The sequence below is a fragment of the Nyctereutes procyonoides genome, unplaced genomic scaffold, assembly GCF_905146905.1.
Source record: "Nyctereutes procyonoides isolate TBG_1078 unplaced genomic scaffold, NYPRO_anot_genome, whole genome shotgun sequence".
NCBI classification, from domain to species: Eukaryota; Metazoa; Chordata; class Mammalia; order Carnivora; family Canidae; genus Nyctereutes; species Nyctereutes procyonoides.
Genome location: NW_026575020.1, coordinates 10,496,721 through 10,520,928, shown reverse-complemented (window position 1 = coordinate 10,520,928; position 24,208 = coordinate 10,496,721).

Here is a 24,208-nt window from a genome sequence, read left to right as displayed (position 1 = left end):
TGTCTATCATGAATAAATAAATAAAATCTTAAAAAAAAAGAATTATTGAATTCTCACTCTCTAAGGAATATATATTTATTTATGTGTATAAATAAACATATATATGTATTTATATATATGCATGCCCATTAACTCAAGAATGGTCTGAAAATTATGTAATTTATATATATAATTACATCTATATATAATTACATCTATATATAATTATATACTACATCATAGGTATTAACTAGGTGTCTAATGTCAAGTTTTATTTCCTACTCACTGAGGTTTATGATGACATTTTAACCCAGAAGATCATGAGGCTAGACTTTAATGGCCCCACATGGAATCCTTTTTTCCAAATATTCTGCTCATCTTTCATGGGCTTGATAGTGCCTTTCCCTATATTACTTTGATATGAGATGTTGCTCCCTCACAACAGGACATATATCAATACCTACAGATAGGTTTTGATTCTGCATGTGTAAAAGCACTATGTTTAATCCTGTGAGTTTGTTTCAAAATATACCATATGCTGCAAAATGAATACCTTTCTGATACTGTCATTTAGGGAAAAGGTTGGGAGATGTTACTGTTCTTTGACTCTGTGTCTAGTTGGAATGAGCTGTATCTGTATTATTAAAATCATATTTAATCCACAGTGAGGGTGGGAACTATTTTTGAAGGAAGACTCTTTTCCTTCTTAGGTCCCAAAGGTCTGTCCCAGACACTTAAGAACTCCCTGTCTGTAGTAGCTATGTAGCATTATGAGAATATATCTTTATGCCAGTGTTGTTTTGATGCTATAGGCATTTAGTAGAATTGCACATTTTAAGTTTAGTAAAAATATAATTGTTTCCCTTAAATTTAATAAATTCCATGTCAGTTATAGGATATGCTTCATAGCTCCTTAATTCAGCAAATATTATCAAGCACCCACATCCATGCTTATAACATTCTTTTTCATAAAGACTATCTTCATATTGTCAGTTTAAGCTACCAAAAGAATGAACTGAGTTTTCCCAGCAATGTTTATGTCTTTCCTTCTCTCTAGAAGACATTCTGTGGTTGAATGATCAAGGACTTTGAAATCAGACATGACTGTTACTCTCAGCTCCATCCAAACCTGGGTGAGTGACTTTGACTTTGTAACAGTCACTAAATCTCTCTGGTGTTAAAATTATTTGACTAATACACAGTCTTAGATTTTGGGTGAAGTTTCTTAACTGAGAACATATGTGCATTGACAAGCAGAGTTCCTAATATATAAAAAGAGATGAAAACCAGCCCTTTTTGTTTTGTTTTGTTTTTACTCTAAACGTGACAAAAACATATGTATTTATGTTAATGTGAAGAATATTTATACTTTAATGAAGTCAAGATATTTTATTGAAGATACCAGCATGGTATCTAGCATTCGAGGTCAAGGAAAACAATTTGACACATATTTATAGGGGACAAAAACTCAGTCCATTCATGGGCCTCACAGTTTTTTGTGGCCATAAAATAAAGCATTGCTAACATCAACATTGTACATTTTAGTCATATCACAATTTTCTAAGTTGAGATCATAATATAGTTCCTTATCAGAGAATATTAAATGCTGTAAACAAGAAAAGTCTGGGAAATTAGCAGGGATTTCCTAAGATAGAAAGTTGGAACTTATCCTTATCCCCCTCCCTGCCATACACATACTTGTCTCTGGCCTCCACCAACTTTCACCCTCTAAAAATAAAGAAGCCACAGGAAATAATCAATGCAGATTTATGACTACTATTCTATTTTAAGATATATATTAAATTTAAATATCTGAAAGAGACTGAGCAATACAGGATTATGAGGTTTTCCATTTGCTTATATTTACTCGAATTCATTTTTATATTAAGTTTCTATAACCTTAATACACACCTCAATATAAACTCCTTCAGAGCAAGATTTGTGTTCAAGGTATTATCTGGTCTTCTCATTAGCTTATATTTTTATTCATAGGTACATCTCTCTTCAAAATTTCATTTTAAACCAAAGTAAAAAGATACAGATACATAGGTTAGATATTCTCCATTTTCCTCTCTAAATCTACTCACTTTTCCAACCTGACCTATGTTCCATGGGGCATACACTTCTGTGGCCTGGGCCCCTTCACACGCTGACTTAAATTTGGATTAGACTAATGGGAGGCAAGGCAGGAAATCCAAAGGGTGAGAGAGAACAGAGTATTTATTTGCCTGCCACCCTCCTGTGCTGTGAGTTGTCAACTACTACGTTCCCTCACCTAAGGCCCTGTTTGAGCAGTGGCCTTCCCAAAAAGACTTTTTCTAGAGTTTAGGCATGGTAATGGCATCCAATGTTGCTAATTTCTGGATGCTTCTCTATCCCTTAATCATACACACATTTTTTTTTTCTGCACACATTTTTTAAAAATTATTTTCCTTTCATGGAACTGTTCAGTTTCTGCACAGAGTAGACTCAGAGCTTCCTGTTAGTGTCCTGAACGATACAATCAGCACTGAAAATCTCCTATACATAGAAAATTGTGCTAGGTAAGTGGACAGGATTTTATCTCATTTAATTATTTTAGCAACACTTTAGAGTATGAAGTAATATATCCATTACAGATGAGAGAAATCTTGGATTCTATAGCTAGAGAGTATAAAAGTCTGTTTTAGCCCAGTTTTACCTATTTCTAAAACTTTTCTCTAAACCAAACTGTTTATTAAATCAACTGTCATACACAGATTTAGGAATAAATAGAAGTGACTCCTGGTAAACATACAACTTAATTTACATTCTGCTGAGCATGATAGTTGGGTTTAGACTTTAGCTCTTTACCCAAGCCTGCTTTGGAGATTCAACTATATTACTAGATCCCCATACCAGGAAAGTTTTCTCCACTCTACTTTAATCTTTCAGAGACTTTTAATAGTTATGATCTTGTCACCTCTTTACTAGCTACATCTTCACAAACTGCTTTTTTCATATCACAGTGTTCTCTGACAATTTTTTCTACCATGTATCTTCTTGGCTAATTTCTATCTCTCATTGCTGACTCTTTCTTCCTCTCTGTCCAGTATACAGTAGTATAAATCTAATCTAACTTGGATGGCAGTGAGGCTTCTCTTGGATGGGAGATCATTCACTTAAGACTGATGATAGTGTGTCATAAAAAATATTCAGGCCGATGTGCTGTGACCTTCCTTTGATTATCCAGGGCTGCTCCTATAATAACTCCACCAAGACATGTCAGAGCACACTGCAGATACAGCTGTCTAATCTCCACGCCATGTCCCTAGCCTATATCGAGCAGAAATTCTCCATTTCAGTTAATTGCCCATAAAGACCATTGGAGGCATTTTATCAGAACACCCATAGTTAATGTCACAGTAGTGCTGCAGAAATTATTTTTCTTCTCTTCAAATCCGTTCTGGCACCCGAAGAGGGATGAACTGGAGCCTAATGGGACAGTGGATAGATAAAACACATTTTCTTAAATAGTTCCAATAGAAATATACCATTTATGATGTGGCTGTTCAGATTTTACTATCCATGGATTACTATATGAAATAACTTTTATGTAGTGAAAGAAAACCACACTTTAAATAAAAAGACTAAGGACCCAAATTTGTATATGTCTTTCATATAAGTTCATAGAACTCTCAGAACCTCAGTTTATTTATCTATAAAGCTGCTCTTGAAATAATATTCATCCACTTTAAATGTCTACTATCAAGGAGACGTGCCAACACTGAGAATAAAGCAAAGAAAGCAAAAAAAAAAGTCCTTGCCTGCAAGGTAAAACAAACAATAAACCATAAATACCTACAGACTGTGTGGTGGGAATCAGTTTTCTGGAAAGAAATAACATGAGATATAAAGAAAAAGGGAGCACTGGTTGGACTGGTAAAGGATGTTCTCTGACAGTACTGAGGACCATCTTGCTGAAATGACATTTCACTGTGTATTTGTTTCCTATTGCTACTGTAACAAAATACCACAAATTATGTAGTTTAAATAACACAAATCTATTATTTTCCAGTTCTAGAGGTCAGAAGTCCTAAAATGGGTCAGCAAGTTTTAGAGAATCTTTTTCTTTGTCTTTTAGCTTTTAGAGGCAACCTACATTCCTTTGCCCATACACCCATCCTCTGCTTTTCAAAGCCAACAGTGTAGCATCTTTCAGTCTCGTTCTCTGTCCCTCTGCTTCTCTTACCATGTCTACCTCTGTGACTCTCTCCCTCTCTATCTCAAGAACTCTGTGATTACACTGGGGACATTGGGTTTATCCATAATAATTCCGTATCTCAACTCTTCATTACACCTGTCAACACTTTACCATGAAAGTAAAGTATTCACAGGTTTTGGGGATTAAGATATGGGCATCTTTGCAGGGCCAAAGACAGTAGGTAGAAAGTGTGGGAGATTATTCTTCCCACCACAAACAGTGACCTGAAAAAAATGAAAGTAGTCATTTAGGAATATCTGGGGAAGAACATTCATTCAGAGAGAATAATAAATGAACAGACTCAAAGATGAGAGCACACCTGGGGATTTGAGAAACAAATGAATGCTCATACCCATGGAGAAGGAGCAAGAGACGGTGGGTAGGAGATATGGTCAAGAGGTTAATGGAGTGGACGCAATGCCAAATAATGTAGAACCTTAGAGATACTTATTACTCTAAGGTATATGAAGAGATTTTGAATAGAGAAATGACATATTTTGACATGTTTAACAATGATGCTTTTATTGCTCGACTAAAAAATAGGGGCATTATTAGTCAGAGACTATTGTCAATAATCCTGGGGAAAGATGATAGTGGCTTGTATCATTGAGGTTATGGAATGGTGAGGGCAATAAAATATGTCCACATACTAAAAAATATTTAGAAGATAGAGACAAAAAAGTAGGTGATAGATTTAAATAGAATTATATAAAAATTTAGCTCATTACTTTACAATGTCAACTCTAAAATTCTGAAGGATGGAAGAATCATATATAATGTACTAACCATTAAAAACTTACATTAATATTTTCAGATCTTTTAATTAATTCTTATGTAGCTGGCTTACTGAATTCTTACAACTGACAAAATATTCTTTAGAACTTTCTTTTCTCTTTTATCACTAAGGTTGTATGTTTATCAACAATTGGTTGTATTTGTTCTTAAATTTGTATATGGCAGTTTATTTCTTATCATAATGAAATATAACTGCAAAAGAGAGTTATACTACATATAAAATTAAGGTCAATGATTCATACAAAGTAGCTAAAACAAACTTTTGACCAAGACAACTATAAAAAATTGGGAGGGTAGTTTAAAGACCTGTGATTATTTCACAGGTATTATTTCACAGACATTGATTATTTCAGAATTTTCTTTAGATTCCCTTTTCTCTATCAAGAAACCAAGTATGGGAATTGAAAACAATACAACTGAGTGTGGTTTATGCAAGAAAGGCAATGGATAAACCCATTCAGCAGACTCAGTCTCAAAGCAAAGGCCTTAACCCTCCTACAAAATTTTTACAAATAAATGTGCAATTATGATACAAATTTAATTAAAATATTTGTAAATATTATATTTTTAAAATGAACACAAACTTGACTGATTTCCTGTGTTGTTAATGTCTGATTTGAGAGTTTTCTTTCTACTTTTTTAATTAACTGAAAAGGAAAGTAATCTTTAGTCCATGAAAGAAATGAAAAAAGATACAAACAAGCAAACAAAAAGTTTTGGCTACATTAAAATTAATACATATGTATCTGAAAAAACATACATATGGTAATTTTTTCAAGAAATGAAATAAAAATATTTAATCCTCTCTATATAGAAAGATGTACTAACACTACATAATTATGCCTGGTAGTATGGGTAAAGAAACAAATCACAGAGGAAATGAAAAACATTTCAGCTTCACTAATCAAAGTAAAAGGGCTTTGTTTATTGCAAACTACAGGGTTAATAATAAGTATGAGCAGTTACTTGGGTATTAGTTATCTTTTGCTCCATAATAAATTATCCTTATATTTAATGGCTTAAAACAATAAACATTCATTATCTTTCAGTTTCTGTGGGGCAGAGAGCTGGGTGTGACTTAAATGGATATCTTGATTTCAAGGTGTCATGAAGTTCTCATCAAGTACTACAGTTTCATCTGAAGGCTCAACTGGTAGGGGTTCTACTTCTAAGCTCACTGATGTAGTTTTGTTTCTTGCCATGTTGGTTTCTCCAAAGGGCTGCATCAAGACAGGACATTTGGCTTCTCTCAGGGTGAGTAATCCAAGAGATAGAGAGAGAGATCACTGAGGACAGAAACCACAGTATAACTTAATCTTGAAAATGACATTTTATCATTTCTTCCTTAGGCCATTTTTTAAAAGAGAAACAAGTCCAATCCATATTCAAGAAGAAACCCTGGAGACAATTCTTCATGGATATCTCACATTACTTTTCTGGGTGGTCTTTTTAAATATGTTTATATTGAAAACATTCTTGAAAAATATAGTGTCTGCCTCCAGAGCAGAAGGCAAGTTTGTTCCAACCAATAAAGACAGTATCATCCTCAGGGGCCAAGTTTATGCAGGCTTACCCGCTATTATAAAAGATCCATTTTTCTTCATGTTAGAGTTACTCTCATTTAACAAGTCTGCTGCAGGTACAGATGTCACCATGGAGGAATTGGATCATAGGAAATAGGTACACAAATTATTATACTCTACCTCATGTCATTGCTATAAGCAATATACTATCTTTTGTCTCTCACTTAGGAGTCTCATGTCTTCTGCAAGCATTCATGAGACTTTTGGCAAGCTAATCTGTAAGTAAGATAAAATCTCAAATCCTCAATTTATACAAGAAGCTTATACAAGGGTAATACTAGTAGGTGGAATCACTGGAGGCCATTCTGGGGCTGCCAATAACATTAGCCGTTTCTTCCTTTCTTTTCTTTTCTTTTCTTTTCTTTTCTTTTCTTTTCTTTTCTTTTCTTTCTTTCTTTCTTTCTTTCTTTCTTTCTTTCTTTCTTTTTCTTTCTTTTCTTTTCTTTTTTTATGGTGAAAGAACAGAGGAAAGAAGGAAGGAGGGGAAACTCTGTTATTTATTGTGTTCATATTTTACCTAGAAATTTTAACATACATTAATCTTCATGTTTAGTAAAATAGCAGCAGTAAAATGAAACTCATGGAAAAAAATATTATTTTCCCAAGGTTACCCAGCTAATTGTTAAGGGATTTACATTCAAAATCTCAATTTTTTTTATAATGCAAGAATAATTCTCAAGTGCTTATATTAATGAAGTCTGATCACTAGCAATAGCAGATCACAACAGTTCAATTTTCTATAGAATGTTATAGAGATGGGTAATATAATTTTATCCTACTATTCCAGTAAGAGTAAAGGTATTTTTTTTTTGAGTAAAGGTAATTATTAAAATGATTATTCCTGATAGCTGTTTTTCTGGTATATTTACCTCTAAGAGCTCAAAAATCTCTATCAAAGTTTTATACTATTGCCTACTATTTGGTGTGGAAATTATCTTTCTAATGAAATATTTAAGTGAAGTCTGAGGTTAAACTTCAAGGCTTTTATTAATCTCTAGTGCAGAATAATATTAGATATAAAATAAGGTATGCACTTCACAGTTCATTCATATTTTAGGGAACTTCTCAGTCTATCAAGCTTGTTATCGGGGAATTGACATTTTCATTTTTGAGACTGTTATTTAATATTTTACTATTTCCAATACTGAGTTTGACTACAGTCAATGATTTTTAGTCATTTGTTGTCCAGTTCATCCTACATATTAAAAAGTGCTAAACTCATAGTCTGATATGTTATGGCATCCAAGCCTTAGCTATTTAATCCTACTGGGATTAAATAGACCTTCATATTTTAAATCCAGTGAGTTTAAATGAAGCAACATTTATCACCATAAGAAGTTATCTCTCATAATGAAGTGAGCAATACTTTTTAGAGAAAATGTGCAAATATGTTAGAAGATTGTTATTCTTAGCTTAGTGAACCACTACTGGTTTCTGACCAATGTACACTAAAGTTTTTTTTTAAAAAAAGATTTTATTTATTTATTTGAGAGACACAGAAAGAGTGAGAGAAAGAGCAAGCACGAATGGGATGAGGGTGGAGAGAGAAGCAGAGTCCTGCTGAGCAGGGAGCCTGATGTGGGACTCGATCCTGGAACTCTAGGATCATGACCTGAGTTGAAGGCAGGTGCTTAACCAACTGAGCCACCCAGGCACCCTGTACACTTAAATTCTAACAGCCAGCCATAAGGATACATTTTAAAATTCTGCTGCATGTTAATTTCAATTTCATTTTCCTATACTTACCAGCTCTGCCTTTTCTCTATCTTTTAAATGTTTGAGCTCTTTCTTTTCTATTTTTTTAAAGTTTTAATTTTTCCCATTATGTTTTTAAATACTTCTTGAATTTTAGTGATCACTTCACATTATTTTGGTTTCCTGTGACCTTGTGTTCCCAGAATAGGTGACAAACTCAATGCAACAAGGGGTTCTCTTATCTTTTCTCTTAACTTGACTTTAAGTTCATTTATTTCAAATCTTTGTTTTGCCCTCCAAGTGAGGCAGTTATTCTCCTTGACAAAAAAAGGCAGAAGCAAACTGGAAGCTAAATAATAGTGCATTCTCACCTACCTTTAACATCACACCATCTGTTCAAAGCAGCCCAACTATGTCTGCTTTCCTTTTTGTCCTGTTTTGCATTTTAGCTTAACTTTTATGAGTAAAGAGTCAAGTCTGGTTTTGTTTACAATTTTTGTGACTTATTTAGGGCTTTATATAGCTACATTTAGCCATGTTTATATTCATTAAATCAAAAGTCTTCTACATTGTTTCACTCACTTTTGAAATGACATTACTAATGAACATTCTGATAGTTTAAAAAGCTGCTAATATGGGAATACATATAATATAAACCAAAACTACTTTCACTTCACCCACCCCAAACTCTAGTCCTTTCCTCAAAGGTAACCAAGGTTGACAGTTTATTGCCTATTCAGCTAGAGCTTTTTCTCTGTACATTTTATGAGTTATACACACATGCATACACACCCATGTATATATATACACATATATATATATACACATACACATATGGACATATACATGTATATTTGCATAAATTATACAGACATGCATACATGAAGTGTGTGCTTCACAACTGAATATAGACATTGTATATATGTCTGTATATTTTATGCATACACATATTTTTTTCGGCAACCTGGCTTTAATAATAGTATAAAATTAACTTCTTTGCATTCAGTAAAGATCTTCCTCATTCTGTTTTAGAGTTGTATCTCTATATACCATAATTTACTTAGATGTTTTCTAATTTAACTGTCATCAATTTTTAGTTGTTCTTTTTAAAATAACAGCTGTTAGTTATTCTTAGATGTAGGAGAGTAAGGCCAACAGAAGTCTGAGATGGGGAGAAAATAGAGAGAAACCCTACAAGCACTCCTGCTCACACCAAAGACCAAACAATGGCCATTTACCATTTGGATGGAACTAGCAGGAAACTTGAGAGATTCTCAAGGAACGGATACCAAGGACCTGCTAACATGGAAGGCAAGAACAAAGAACTGACACCATGAGTACTTAGAACCTTATACCGAGTGCCAAGGGAACAGTTGGCATTGTGGCTGGAGATTGAGCAGAAAACCTGAGACACCCATGAGGGCACTAATGAGTGGGATAGGCTGATAACTGAGATCAGGCCAAGATAACTGATATAAACTATCCTGGTGATCAAAGTCCAAGCCTTGTTTAAGAGATGATTCGTTTCTCACCTTCAATTAATATAGAACCTGTATTAAGTCTACCACTAACATCAATAAATCCCAAACCCAATTCAATCACAGACTAGATTGAAATAGCTCCCTACATTCACTGCTTGACAGAAAAGCAGTGTAATCGTTTGGAATGTATTACTTACCATAGTCTTCACTGCTTTTTTATACACAATAGCTGGCATTGGTTCAAAGATTATAAGACATCAGAAAAATTAAGACATGACCCACAACTAAGAGATGAAATAGCCAATAGAACCAGATCCAGAAATGGTCTAGATATTTAAATTATCAGACAGACACTTTATAGTAACCATTATAAATATATAAAAGGATCTACCATCTGATCTAGCAATTCTACTCCTTGTATTTACTTACAAGAAATAAAAATACATATGTACACAAAAAATAATTACATGTGAATGTTCATAGCACCTCTATTTACAATTGTCCTGAGCTAGAAACAAACCAAATACCCACTGACAGATAAATGGATATGCAAATTATCATATATCTATGCAACAGAATATCATTTAGCAATAAAAACTACTGACAGATGCAGTAACATACACTAGACAAAATAATCCAGACATTAAAGACTGTGAGATTCCATTTATTTGAAATTCTAGAATTTTCAAAACTAATCTGCAATGACAGAAAGTAGATCAGTGATTGCCTAGAGATCAGGATTGAAAAGATGAATGGCTCTAGAGGGACATAAAGGACATTTTGGGGGTAAAAAAAAAAAAGTATTCTGTGCTTTGATTATGGTAGTGGTTACATGAGTATGTATATTTGTCAAAATGCATAGAATCGTACAAACATGTTAAATATGTTTTTAAAAAGTTACTTATTTATTTTTTATTTAAATTCAATTAGCCAACGTATAGTAACATCATTAGTTTCAGATGTAGTAAATAAGGTTATTTAAATTTTAAAAAATATTTCTTGTACAATAAATAGGCAAGACATATACCCAGAGAAAATCTTATCAACATATATAGTTTGCAAAAGCCATGTGTCCAGAATATGTAAATAACTCTTCCAACTCAATAATAAAATGACAAAATAATGGGAAAAATACTTGAAGAGGCACTTCATAAAATAAGGTGTACAAATAGCTAATAAGTTGTAAAAAAAAGTATTAATAATCATTAGTCATAAGGTAAATGAAAATAAAAATGACAGGAAGATACCACTATGCATTCATTAGAATTGTCAAGAAAAAGAATCTCATTACCTATCAAGAAAAGAGTGTTAACACCAAAATTTGAAGAAGTTGTGGAACAGCCAGAACCTCATACTCTACAGAGAGGAGTATTAAACAGTACAACTAATTTGGAAAACTATTTAGCAGTTTCTTAAAAAGTGATGCATCTATCTTCCCCATGACCTAGGCATTCCATGTCTGGATATTTATCTAACAGAGAGGAAAACATGTCTACATGTTATTTATAGGTATAGACCTATAAACAAATATTCATGGTAGGTTTTATTTATAAGCATCAAATACTGAAATTAATCTATCATCAGCGAAAGAATATTAAACACACAATAGAATAATCAGTAATAAGCAAAGGAAATTTTTATTTCTACACACAAAAGTAAGATGGATCTCAAAAACAACATGCTGAGTGAAGGGAATCCTGGCACAAAAGAGTGTCTCCATTTATATGAAGTTCAGAATAGGCAAAACAAACCCTTGGTGTTGAAAATCAGATCAGTGGTTGCTTTGAAAATGGGGGAGAAGGGCTGATTGTCAGAAGGCATAAAGAATGATGGAAATATTGTATTCTTTATTAGATGGTTTATGTATTTATAAGGCTGATGAAATTATAGCCTTAATATCTCTGTGTTTTGTATTATTTTATGAGATGGTCAATCAGGTGCAGCCACAAGAGGAAATAACTTGGCAATAAAATAGTTTAATATATTCATAGGTTCTAGAGACAAGAGGCATGACATACCATGCAGGGCCACTAGGAAAGATACTTGGGTGGTCAGAAGGCAGAAGACAGGAGCAAGAAGTTTTACACTCAAGACCTTATTGGGGGTTTTGTGGGAGAGACAAGGCAGGGCAGTGTGAATGGCTTAGGATTGCCAAGTCCTGGCCTATTGAGATGGTCCCTAGTTGCCTGAAACCTGGCCTTGGGGTGATTAATTCAGAGAAACATTGCTTCCTGGGTTCTACAAGCCAATCAGTCAATCCCAGATGGATTTATTTGCATATCAAAAACATGGCCCTGGCTTGGCCCTTTGCTATCACATGGATGACTAGACTCAGGAAGGACCACCTCTTCCCAGCCAGAAAGTTATTTTTTAAGATGTCAAAACAACATATAGACCAAAAAATTTATATATACATATATATATAAATTTTATATATAAAATATATTGATTCCACAATATATAGCATATTGTGTATATACATACATATATTGTGTATGTGTATATATAATACACACAATATACGTACAAATATACACAATATGCTATATATTTTATTATATGAAATTTAAATTTTAAATTTATTTTATATAATTTATTATATATTATAAATTATATATAATGAATTATATGAATTATATATGATGAATTATATCTATAATTTGTATATATAACAGTTTTTATATGATTGTTTTTTATAATTTTATGTTTTTATAAATAAATATATAATTTTATATATTTTCTCTTCTATATAATTTTTACATAACAATTATATATATCATATATGTATGTATATACACAATATACTGTATATTTTATTATATGAAATTTAAGTTTTAAAAATATTTTAGGCCATATATAAAATTTTAGGTAATGTTTCCAGGTGTTGAATTGTCTCTGAAATCTGAATAATTAGCTTGTCTTTTGGGTTTCATTTGTCTAAAATGTGCTTTTGTGTGTATGCTTGTATGTGTGTATGTGACTGTGTTCCCACCTTCTCAATAGACATGTTGGCAACCTCATAGAAAATAAAAACTATTTCACTATAAGAATGTTTTTCTATCATGACATATTTTGTCAAGACATGATTCCCCAAATTAAACTTTATTTTTTGTACAGTTCATATAATTAGATACTACAGTTAAATTATCATTTAAGTTTTAATGTCACAGGCTTCTCATTTAATATGACATGATACAGACTATTGGTTACTTATTATGGATCATGTCCAAATACTGATAAATTCCCTGGCATATTCACAGATACCATAGCATGAACGGAAATAGACATGCCTAATCCTGTTTTATTAAACATACAATAAAAACAGTAACTACACTTCCCTTTGCATATGTCTAGGAAAAAATCCTGGGTCATATAAAGATGATTTTTTATCTATTTTTTTCTTATTTGAGTGTTTTGATTTTTTAACTTGATGTGCACAATTTCTGTATTAAGAAAATTCACAATAAATATTCCTTTTTAAAAAATTATTTAAAAATAGGTTATTCTTTCAAACTGTTCAACAGGGAATAGAATCAGTCAAGACATGGAAAAATTCTGGGTGTACAGGAGAAGGATCCACTCCAAACTGAGCTGTTAAGCACAGACATACGAGAAATAACCATTGGTTCAGTGCCTGTTTTAACCAGTACTCCTCTTACCTAGTGATCTACACACTGGAAGGCAAAAGGCCTGCAATAGCCCACATGGAAAGCCATGTTCCAAAGAATAGTTTCTGTGCTATTATATTTATTGCTTCAAAGACCTAGAAAAAAATCCCCAAGCCCATGATTTACCTTGGACCTATGCTTGGCACAACATAATAGGAAATTATACAAGCAACAGTACCATGCAAAGGTATGTTTTTTCTTAACATATATATGATGAACTAGATTGGGTATTATGGAATAATAAGAAATCATTTTGCTTAGACTACAAGCAAAACTAGGTCATGAAGTTAAATATGCTTTTTTTTTTCTTTTTTGGGAAAAGTACATTTAGCAGACCCAGAAACCTCTCCTCCTTAAGTGAACACCCTAATCTTTTCCCCATAGATTTTCCACTCCAAGGGAGAAGAGAGAAGTCTAGGAAAAAATGAATCTAAAGGAGAAACAGAATCTATCCCTCATGCCTATTCAGAGCTTCTCATTCTAGGTCTTCTCAGGGCAAGGTTGTCTTCTATGAGGTAAAGAATCTCAGACTCATCTCGTCATACCAGAAATAGGAGGAGAGAGAGAACAACCATCAAAGGGAGAATTTCCAAAAGAATAATTCCATACAATAGCCTGAGATTTTATTGTACCTCCATCTTATTGAAAGCTTCATTCTATAGAGGTTATAGTTTATAACCTAATAAATGTATTTTGCTTGATTCTGACACAATGTTGGCAAAGGAACAATGGGTATAGGGAGGCTTTCATCTGTGCTGACCCTCTTTTTGGCCTAAGGACACCAATGTACAGACAGTGTAAGCCATAGCTGGAAACTACTGCCACAGGCAACTAGGTGAAAATTCAGGAGGCATAATTCTCACCTTTATAAACTGCCTTAACCACTTCTTTCAATGAGCAGAATAAATATTTTATATTGAGAACTAGATCTTAAAGTGTTTAAGAAAGAAAACAAGAGAAGGGAGCAGAAACTAATACTTATTGGGCCCAATCTATATTCTAGAGACTGTACTAAATGACTTGTACTCATTATGATATTTATTACTGACCTCACTCTGGGGAATGCTTGGCCACATTTCTCCACCTCATCCTGTCAAATTATAATGGCTTCTTATGAATGGGTGTGAAATTCATGGAGATATATGTTGGATATAGGACGAGTTCATCAACACCGTAGTAACAGCACTTTAATTTGTTCAAAGTATTATGTTATGGACACTTGATAATTATCCATGAGAAATCTTCCATTGCTAGCAGACAGCCCAGGAATACAAATGATCAAAAAATTAGAAATCAGCAAAATATTTAGTTGTTTCAGGAATACATATCTACCACCAGGTAACTGTCCTGGTCCAGGTAACTGTTCTAGTGGAAGAGAATTAAATGCTCTTTCTTCCTCCCCGCAGGAGCAGTGGCAGGAAGCATAGTCGGCTTCAAGTCCCAGTGTTAGCTGTAGCACCCAACCACTTCTATTGCTTCTGAGGAAGGTTACTGGCATTGTATATCCTCCAAATTTGTCATCTTTGAAATTACAAACTCCAAATCAGAATTTCACAAAGACTAGAATTTCTTTTTTAAAAGTAGAAGAGGGATGCAAAGCTAAAATGTTATATCATATATTTCTTTACCGCTTGAAAATTTTATAAGGTGCGTATATCACTTTTAGAATTAGAAAAATATTAACACTCAAGTTACTTAGGTTTTGTCTTGTAAGGGGATGAACAGATAAATAAATACAATTAGTTTATTGGTGTGTTCTGTTGTAGTGATTTGCTCACATTGGTACAGAAGTAGCTAAAGTTTATGAACCTTCTAAAACACAAAGTAGTATAATATCATATTAAAAGTGGCTGTCAATAAGCTTTATGAAAGCTTCATGTACTTTCATCAATTCATATTTCATACATAGCTTTGCTTACAAACTTACAAGGACAAAGTGGAAAACATATGTAACTCCAGCCCTCTGATGGTATAGCTCTAAATGCCAGCCCTTCTAGACTCAAGATATAAATGTTTGACTTTATGAAGTGACATCTGTAGAATGTGTGATATTAAAATTCTGATTGAAGATTCTCCTGTAATATATGCATTGTCTCCAGGCCAATAAAATCAAACATCATGTTATACTATCGAATATACTTAGCATTAAGGCATACACAGTTGCTCGCTTTTTATCATAAATTTGCTTCCTTGTTTAACACTCACACAATGTGCATGAACTACATGGGTAATTTATTCCCAATGTACTGTGAGTCATAGCATTCTCAGACTGAATCTTTGCTTGGATATTCTACTGTGAATAAAACATTGATAAGAATGTGATTTAAATGGGGTATAGATTTGGAGGGGGAAGGGAATAGTCTTCAAAATGGTGTTGAGGTAATAATCCAAGTTCCAAAAGGAATATCTTTAAGTAAGCCGTGGGCAAAAAAGATAAGCTTATAAGTCATAGTTTGTGTTTTTTTTTTTTTTTTGGTGTGTGTGTGTCTATTACTGCAAAGGTTGTTATGAAACACCTACCCATAAGCTTGTACACACTTAAGCACCCATGTAGGAAGAAATTTAATAACTAGGAAATTCCAATTCAGATGCGTATGTCTTCAGGTTGGTAGAATATTTATAGAAGGATAGCAGTAGCAAGACAGCAGAGCAGAAAGCCCTGAGCCCTCCTTCCTCCAACAAACACACTGACTCAGCGACAACTCATGGACAAATTTTCTTTGTCAGAAATCCAGAAACTAATTGAAAGATTCCTGCACTCTAGGAGAACATGAAACCAGTCTCACCAAAGCAAGTAGGGAGATTCAGGGTACCCTGGATCATATACCACATTTTTTCTTAATTATCTATGCCAGAACTTCTGCATAAGAAAATAAATCTTTATTAAAATTTTTCTTCCTTGAACCAAATATATATTTTTGCTTAAACTGAATAAATGCTATGGACTTTGCCTAATATTGTCCAGGGTAGCGAGTTATACCAGTTATGTAAATTAACTATAGTGAATCCATTTTGAAGGCTAAAAATTTTCCTTTTCCTCCTCTGCTTCCTCCTACTTCTTAAGATTGTTCTAAGATTAAGATCAAATGAAGACTCCTAAATTAACCAAGCTTGCTATTTCTCCCATATATCTCAGTTCCACAGTTCTCATGATTCCACAAAATTTACAAATTGTGTGAAAACATAGTTTTTATAATTCTTATATGGATATAGAAGTATATACTGCCTGAAGATAACAAACATAAATGCAAAGAAAATAAAGTATGACTAGAATATTTGATTTTAATGTTAGAGTTTATTGTCAGAGTAGGCAATTGCCAAGAAGATTTGAATTCTTTTAGACCTATGTCCTTCTGGCTTTAAAAGCTGACTTCATCTTGGTCCCTAAATTCTAGCTCTTATCTTCTCTTAGTCTAAAAGTTTTCTCAGGCACTTCTGCACCCTTACCCTGGTGATAGAGTCATGCATGCTATTTCTCTGGCATTGCTTATACATGCCATTTGCTACAGAGCAAAGACATCCAATGAAACTTTGTGATTAACCGGTTTGACCTTCGTAATTCATTTGTTAATAGTAGCAGGAGCATTATTTTTTGGAAACGAGGAACCCAATTTATCCTTTCAACCTCCTCAGGAGTGATTTACCCTAGTCATTTTAGAATATTCCTGTGTACCTTACAAACACTTTTCATTACTAGTAGTGGAGTCAAATCAATTCATGGCTTTTTACCCTGTCCTAGCCCTTCTCCCGCTGTGTTGGCTAGGTGTCTGGCCCACCCAGTAAAATGACCAAGTACAATCTCCTACAGGTTGTACTTCATTAAACTCAAAATGACTGACTAAATCACACTTTTCTCATTAAAAATAACAGAGTTCAACCTTCTCTTATACTATACTTAAGTAGAAGAAGAATTGGATTATTTGTTATGAAATAGCATTTGGGTGTGGAAAACCATTTAGAAGAATGGGAAATAGCCACATGGGTCAATATCAAGGCCAATTTTTTTCTCACTTTATATGTTAATGACCTGGAAGAAGGAACATGCCACAAGGTAGCAAGAATTGCTGAGGGGGCAAAACAGAGGTGAGATGTGTCGAGGATGGAGAGCAAATACCAATATAGGGAGGTAATGCAGTATGGAATGAGCTAGACATCAATTCCCTGCTTTAGCAGTTTAATGTAAAGGACTGTGAGGTAATGAGGCCAGAGACAAAAACAAGAGAAGTTAATAAAAAGCTTAAGAGTGACTAGCTACATCATACAAGTGGGTGGGAACAAGGAGAGGGCTGACCTAGGAGAGCCGTGGTGAATAAACATTAAAACTTAGGATTCTGGATCAAAACAAAATTAACAGGCATTTGAAGTGGTATCTGGGGAGGACTCTGGATATAAGCTCTAAGTGACATGGCTAATTCATCAAAGTGTAAATGCAGAGCTTCAAAGTGAGGCTGAGGCGAGGGAAGCTAGCTCCTCCAGGGTGAAATGAATTGAAAATGCACTATTCACAGTAACTTCTGTGCTTGGCCTTTCTTGAATCCATAGAAAAGAAGACAAATCACCTGCCGTGTAGGGATGGAGGAGGATTGAGGTCTAGTTTGTGTTTTTTTCCTAATCACTGAAGCTCAGGAGGCAACAGTTAAAAGTGATGACTTTCTTACATTCTGAACAGAGGGTTGGGGGCAGTGCTGCTCAATCTTTAACGTGGATATAGATCCTCTGAGAATCTTATAAAGCTGATTCCGATCCAGTTAGCAGAGTTAGGAGGAGGACGCTGAGATCCTGCATTCCAAATATCTCCCAGGAGATAGAAATGTTTTAGTCTAGAAACCATGCTTTGAATAGCAAAGTATTTGTCCCCTGAATTTTTTCAAAATTACCAAACCTCTCTCTCTCTCTCTCTACCCCCACCACAATTCCAGAAGATTTGAATAGAAGAATGTACTTAGTATTTCAAGGTAGTTGAAATGCTTTTCTGCTTTTCTCTCCTTTTGACTCTAAGATTTGTAGAAAACATATACAATACGCCTCTTGTCTGGGGGATACATTCCAAGAACCTCAGTGGATTCCAGGAACTACAGATAGTACCAAACTCTATGTATTCTATACGTGTGTACTTTTCTTATACATGTGTACTTATGATAAAGTTTAATTTATAAATTAGATATAGTAAGAGATTAACAATAATAATAAAATGGGACCATTATAGCAATATACTAAAAGTTATGTGAATATTGTCTATTTTTTGCTCTCTCAAAATATCTTATTGTACTGCATTCACCCTTCCTTTGATGATGTGAGATGATAAAATGCCTATGTGGTGAAATGAAGTGAGGTGAATGACAAAGGTGTTGTGATTTAGTCTTAGGCTACTATGGACTTTGTGACATCAGGAGGATCATCCTCTTCTGGACCACTGACCACAGGTAACTGAAACCATGGATAAAGGGTGACTACTGTGAATGACAGAAAAATAATTGTATGGTATGGAAATAGTTTCTACAAATCTCCTAAAGAATATATAGGTCTCAACTTTCAACTATATGAAAACCACCATATACACTATATATACCATAACTCAACACTTTCTGGTACATTTTTTATCATGGAACTCACTATATTTTTGCACCACTTTAATCACTCATTTAAATAAAATCCAAATAATAGTATTTAAACAGGAGAAAAATTAGAGTTCTATTGTTCAAGTTGACTTTATTTTATTTTATTTTTTTAAGATTTTATTTATTTATTCTTGAAAGACAGAGAGAGAGAGAGAGAGAGAGAGAGAGAGAGGCAAAGACACAAGCAGAGGGAAGAGCAGGCTCCATGGAGGGAGCCTGACGTGGAACTCAAATCTGGGTCTCCAGGATCACGCCCTGGGCCAAAGGCAGCGCTAAACTGCTGAGCCACCCGGGCTGCCCTCATGTTGAGTTTAAAATAATTATGAAAAATCAAAAGAAAATTGATACATTCCAAGAAGCTCATGGAACTAAATTTTATTCTCTATAATAATTGCTAACAAGATAATACTTGCTGCACAGTATATATTAAATGTTCAAATTATTAGCCATTGAGGGAAAGCAAATTAAAACCACAATGAACTACCACTGCACAGATATTCACATGGCCAAAATGATAAAGAAACAAAATACAATGGCTGATAAGGTTGTGAAACAACTGAAATTCTAACACACAAATGCTAAAATGTAAATTGGTACAACCACTTTGAAAAATGGCTTGGCAGTTTCTTGAAAAGTTAAAACATAATTTCCATATGAGTGGTGTTTATTCAAAAGAAATGAAAATATAGGTTTAGATAAAGCCTTATAAAAATGTCACAACATCCTTATTTATTATAGTCCCAAACTGCAAACAACCCAAATGCCTATCCGTAGGTAAATGGATCCAGAAAATATGGTATACACACTACTCAACAATAACATAAAGTAAATAAAAACATGTTACGACATGAATGAATATCAAAACTATTATGTGGAGTGAAAGAAGCCAGACACAAAAGAGTGCATGTTGTTTGTTTACACTTATATGATTTTCTGAAAGGCATAAACCAATTTATAATGATTGAATACAGATTAGTTTCTGTCTCAGGATGGAAGTAAGGTAAGGATGAACAGCAAGGGAACAAGAAGAACTATCTGTGGGTGATGGGAATGTTTATTATCTTTCTAAAAAACATTTTTTTATTTTTTTATTTTTTTTTATTTATGATCATCACACACAGAGAGAGAGGCAGAGACACAGGCAGAGGGAGAAGCAGGCTCCATGCACCAGGAGCCCGATGTGGGATTTGATCCTGGATCTCCAGGATCGCGACCTGGGCCAAAGGCAGGTGCCAAACTGCTGCGCCACCCAGGGATCCCTAAAAAAACATTTTTTTTTTTTATTTGAAAGAGAGAGAGAGAAAAAAAACATGAGTGGCGGGAGGGGCAGAGGGAGAGGGAGAATCCTCAAGCAGACTCCCTGATGAGTGGGGAATTCAATATGAGGCTCAATCCCAAGACCCTGAGTTCATGACCTGAGCTGAAGGCAGACATTAAACCTACTGAGCCACCCAGGTGCCCCAGGAATGTCTAGTATCTTGATTGTGGTGGTGGCTTCATGAGTTGTCAAAACTCATCAAATTTCATAGTCTAAATGCATGCCATTTATTTTAAGCAAATTATACACCAATGAATTTGTAATTTTGTTCTAGACTATGAGAATAATGAAACAAAATAAAGAATAAAACCACAGAGAGTGGGGGAAATTGAAAAGGGGAACAGTAACTCAGAAGTACAGTAAGCAGGGATTTAATATTAGTGTTTTGTTGTTTTGTTTTGTTTTTCTGGTGAATTGAACCTATTGTTCTTGTTATAGGTAATAAACATTAAAATGCCCAAAATCATCTAAAACGTGCACAGAGATCAAACTCAGAGCTACAGAACTGCATTTTTTTTACTTTCAACTGTAAAGTTTTATCCCTAGTCTTGAGTTTTAAATGATGCTGGGATATTTTACAGTGAGCTGCTTTGTCAACAGAATTGTTAGACTGAAACAGTGTTTATGGGATGCTGAGTTCAATGTAGTAAGGCCAAGCTTCTCAGCAGATGCGGCAATAGCACCATGTTCCTTTGATGTCCAACGCCGTCCAGACTGTTTTGTGCAATTTCTCTATTTTTCACAACAACCACACAGAAGGTTTTACTGATAAAAGGTTTTACTGATATAAGCAAGCTTATATCCCTAATTATTGCTTAATTTTCATTTAGTTCATATGAGCCACTATATTTTAATGATAAAACTGAAGCCCAGAGAAGACAACTTCCTCTAGATTTTGCTATATTACTTGGTGTAATAAGGAGAATTAACACTAGATTTGGCTGGCTCCAAATTTCATTTTTTATAAAAAACTTCCCATTAACACATGTTGGATTATGCATCTCAAAGTGGGTTCACTGACACAATCTTAGCATTGGGGTTGATGTATTTCTCACAACTGTATGACCAGAGGCTACTGGCCCAAGTGGACAAATACTTTCCCTCCCCACCACTCAGATATTACCCAAGTCAAAGTGTACATCAGCAGCAGAATCAGGAAATTTGATCAAAAATTCCGTATTTGTCTGTAAAATGATACATATTTGAGGTACAACCAATAAGAGATTATTTTTGTTCTCCTTTTCCAACATAAAAATTGCAAATAGTCAAGTTGAAAAATATGGTTTACCAATTCAATTCTTTCTCCAAAAGTCAGAGTATCTTACTGCCTCTATCAATGCTTGTTTCTTCTGCTGTGAACAGAAGAAGCAAATACTTTACAGATTTTAGGTTAGATTTTGAAATTTTAGAAGCATAGATTTGGGCTGAATTTCATCATCTCCAATATAGTGTCACAAAAACTATTAGAGCTCAATAAATATTCGTGGGATCCTTCACATTGTGGTTCACTTGGGCTATATGACTAGACTCTGGTTGGTGAAAGCAATATAATCTTTTTCTAAACTTGGTCTTTTCAATCAATCCTTGTGATCTTCCAGCCCCTTCTTCTCTCTGAAGCAATGATATTAAATACCATGAACTATAAATATTAAAGACACAAGATGGAGGAGGGATATCATAATCTATTATACTTTGTGTAATCAGAAACAAACTTCTAAAAAAAAAAGAGACAAACTTCTATGAAACCAAGTACCTGGACTATCTCAATTAATAATGTATCTTCATATAACCTGTTATTTTTAGAGTTCCTTCTGTTAACTCTACCACCAATATAGAAGATGTACTTTAACAAAATAAGTGTTTAATAAATTACTAAGGGGAAAAGAAAATCATGAGGTTTCCATTACATTTTTTAAAAAACTTCAAAGTAATTTAATAGGTATTTATCAAATACCTACTAATTGTAAACCACTCTGAATAATGGCTAATAATAATAGCTGATAAGAACTTGTATTTATTAAGGACTTCCTGCTACCAGGTACTCATACAAGCATTTTATGTACTTTAACTTATCATTACTTTTAAAGGTCCTTCACAGCACATTGATACTTCTTATGCTTCTTAACAGCATATTGATGTTCAGACATCAATACAGAGGAAATCTTTCAGAGTCAGACCAACATGGGTTTGTATCTCTTATTAAGTGTGTGAGATTTTTATAGTAATGATTCTCAATGAGTCATGACTTCCCTGTATCCTTGTTCTTGCATAGTCCCTTTCCAGATTGACTCTGGGCTTGGCCATGGGACTTGCTTTGACCAATTGGGCATTAGCAAACTTCACATAAGGAGATCCCTAAAAAGAGTTTGTGCATCAGGGCTTGCCTTCTCTCTTGCTGCTTTTTGAACTCAGCTGTCATATGACAAAACTAAGCCAGCTTATGGGAAATACATGGCTACAGTCATCACCAACTAGTAGACATGTGAATGAGGTCATCTCAGATCACCTCGCCCCATTTGAGCTATCAGATGATTGGCCTGCAGCTACATGATTGACCACGGGGAGCTGAAGTAAAGAACCAAGGTCAAAGTAAGGATCCACATAACCATGAGGGGGGAAAATGGTTACTGTCTTAAGCCACTGACTTTTATGATGGTTAATTATGCATGAATACACTAGATCAAATTACTTCAACTCTGTTAGCCTCAGCTTCTCCATTTTATTCTTTTAAGGTTTTACTTATTTATTTAAAGACTTTCTTTCTTTCTTTCTTTCTTTCTTTCTTTCTTTCTTCCTTCCTTCCTTCCTTCCTTCCTTCCTTCCTTCCTTCCTTTCTTTGAGAGAGAATGTGAGCAAGCAAGAGCATAAATCGGGGCGGGGAGGGGAAGGAGGAAAAGTGGGCTCCCCACTGACCAGGGAGATCAACACAGACTTAGATGCCAGGACACTAGGATCATGACCTGAGATGAAGGCATATGCTCAGATGACAGAGCCACCCAAGTGCCCCAAGACTACTTTTGTAAAGTAATCTTCACCCCCAACATGTGGCTGGAACTCATAGCCCCAAGATCAAGAGTCACATGCTCTATTCACTGAACCAACCAGTTGCCCCTTCACCATCTTTACAATAGACATGGTAATATATCTATAAAAAGTCACAAGAATTATATTCAATATGTGAAAATGTGTCAATCACAGTTCCTGCACAGGTAGGTAATACTAAAATTGACTTCCCACATTCCATCCTTCCCCTTGGCCACCTTCAGCAGAGAGACTTCTGTTTGGTCATATTTTTTTTTAAAGTAATTTCCATAAAACTATTGGTGAAATATTCTCTGTTGCCTGGTGTGGGAGGAGCTACAGTATAGGAAAATAGTTGTACTTTCTCTGGTCAACTAAGGGATTGTTTGCTCCAAGATTATAGTGCTGTAAAACATACAATTTCTGGCACTCTAAGTGAACTAAAGCAAACTGGTAATGTTCAAGGTTGTTTAAGGAGCTGTAGCCCAGGTATTCCCAAAAGAAAAAAAAAAAGAGAGAAAGGAGTTAATCAGAAAACCATTATCATCAACAGCCTAAATGTTGCATAAATGTATGGATTAACTCCTAAGACTTTTCTTCCCTTAATAATTACTGACACTATAGCAGAAACTTCCGGCAGAAATGTGCTTCCCAACTAATTATCCTTTATCTCGCTCTTCTTCATGGCCTCTTTTGGGCTGTAGTGAGTGGTGAATCTTTTTTGTTTGTTTGTTTTTCAGCATCTTCTTGGGACCATCATGTAAACTCCCACCCATTTCAGAAATTGATTGAGAATAGTAAAAGACTACCGTCTCTTTGCTCATCCAC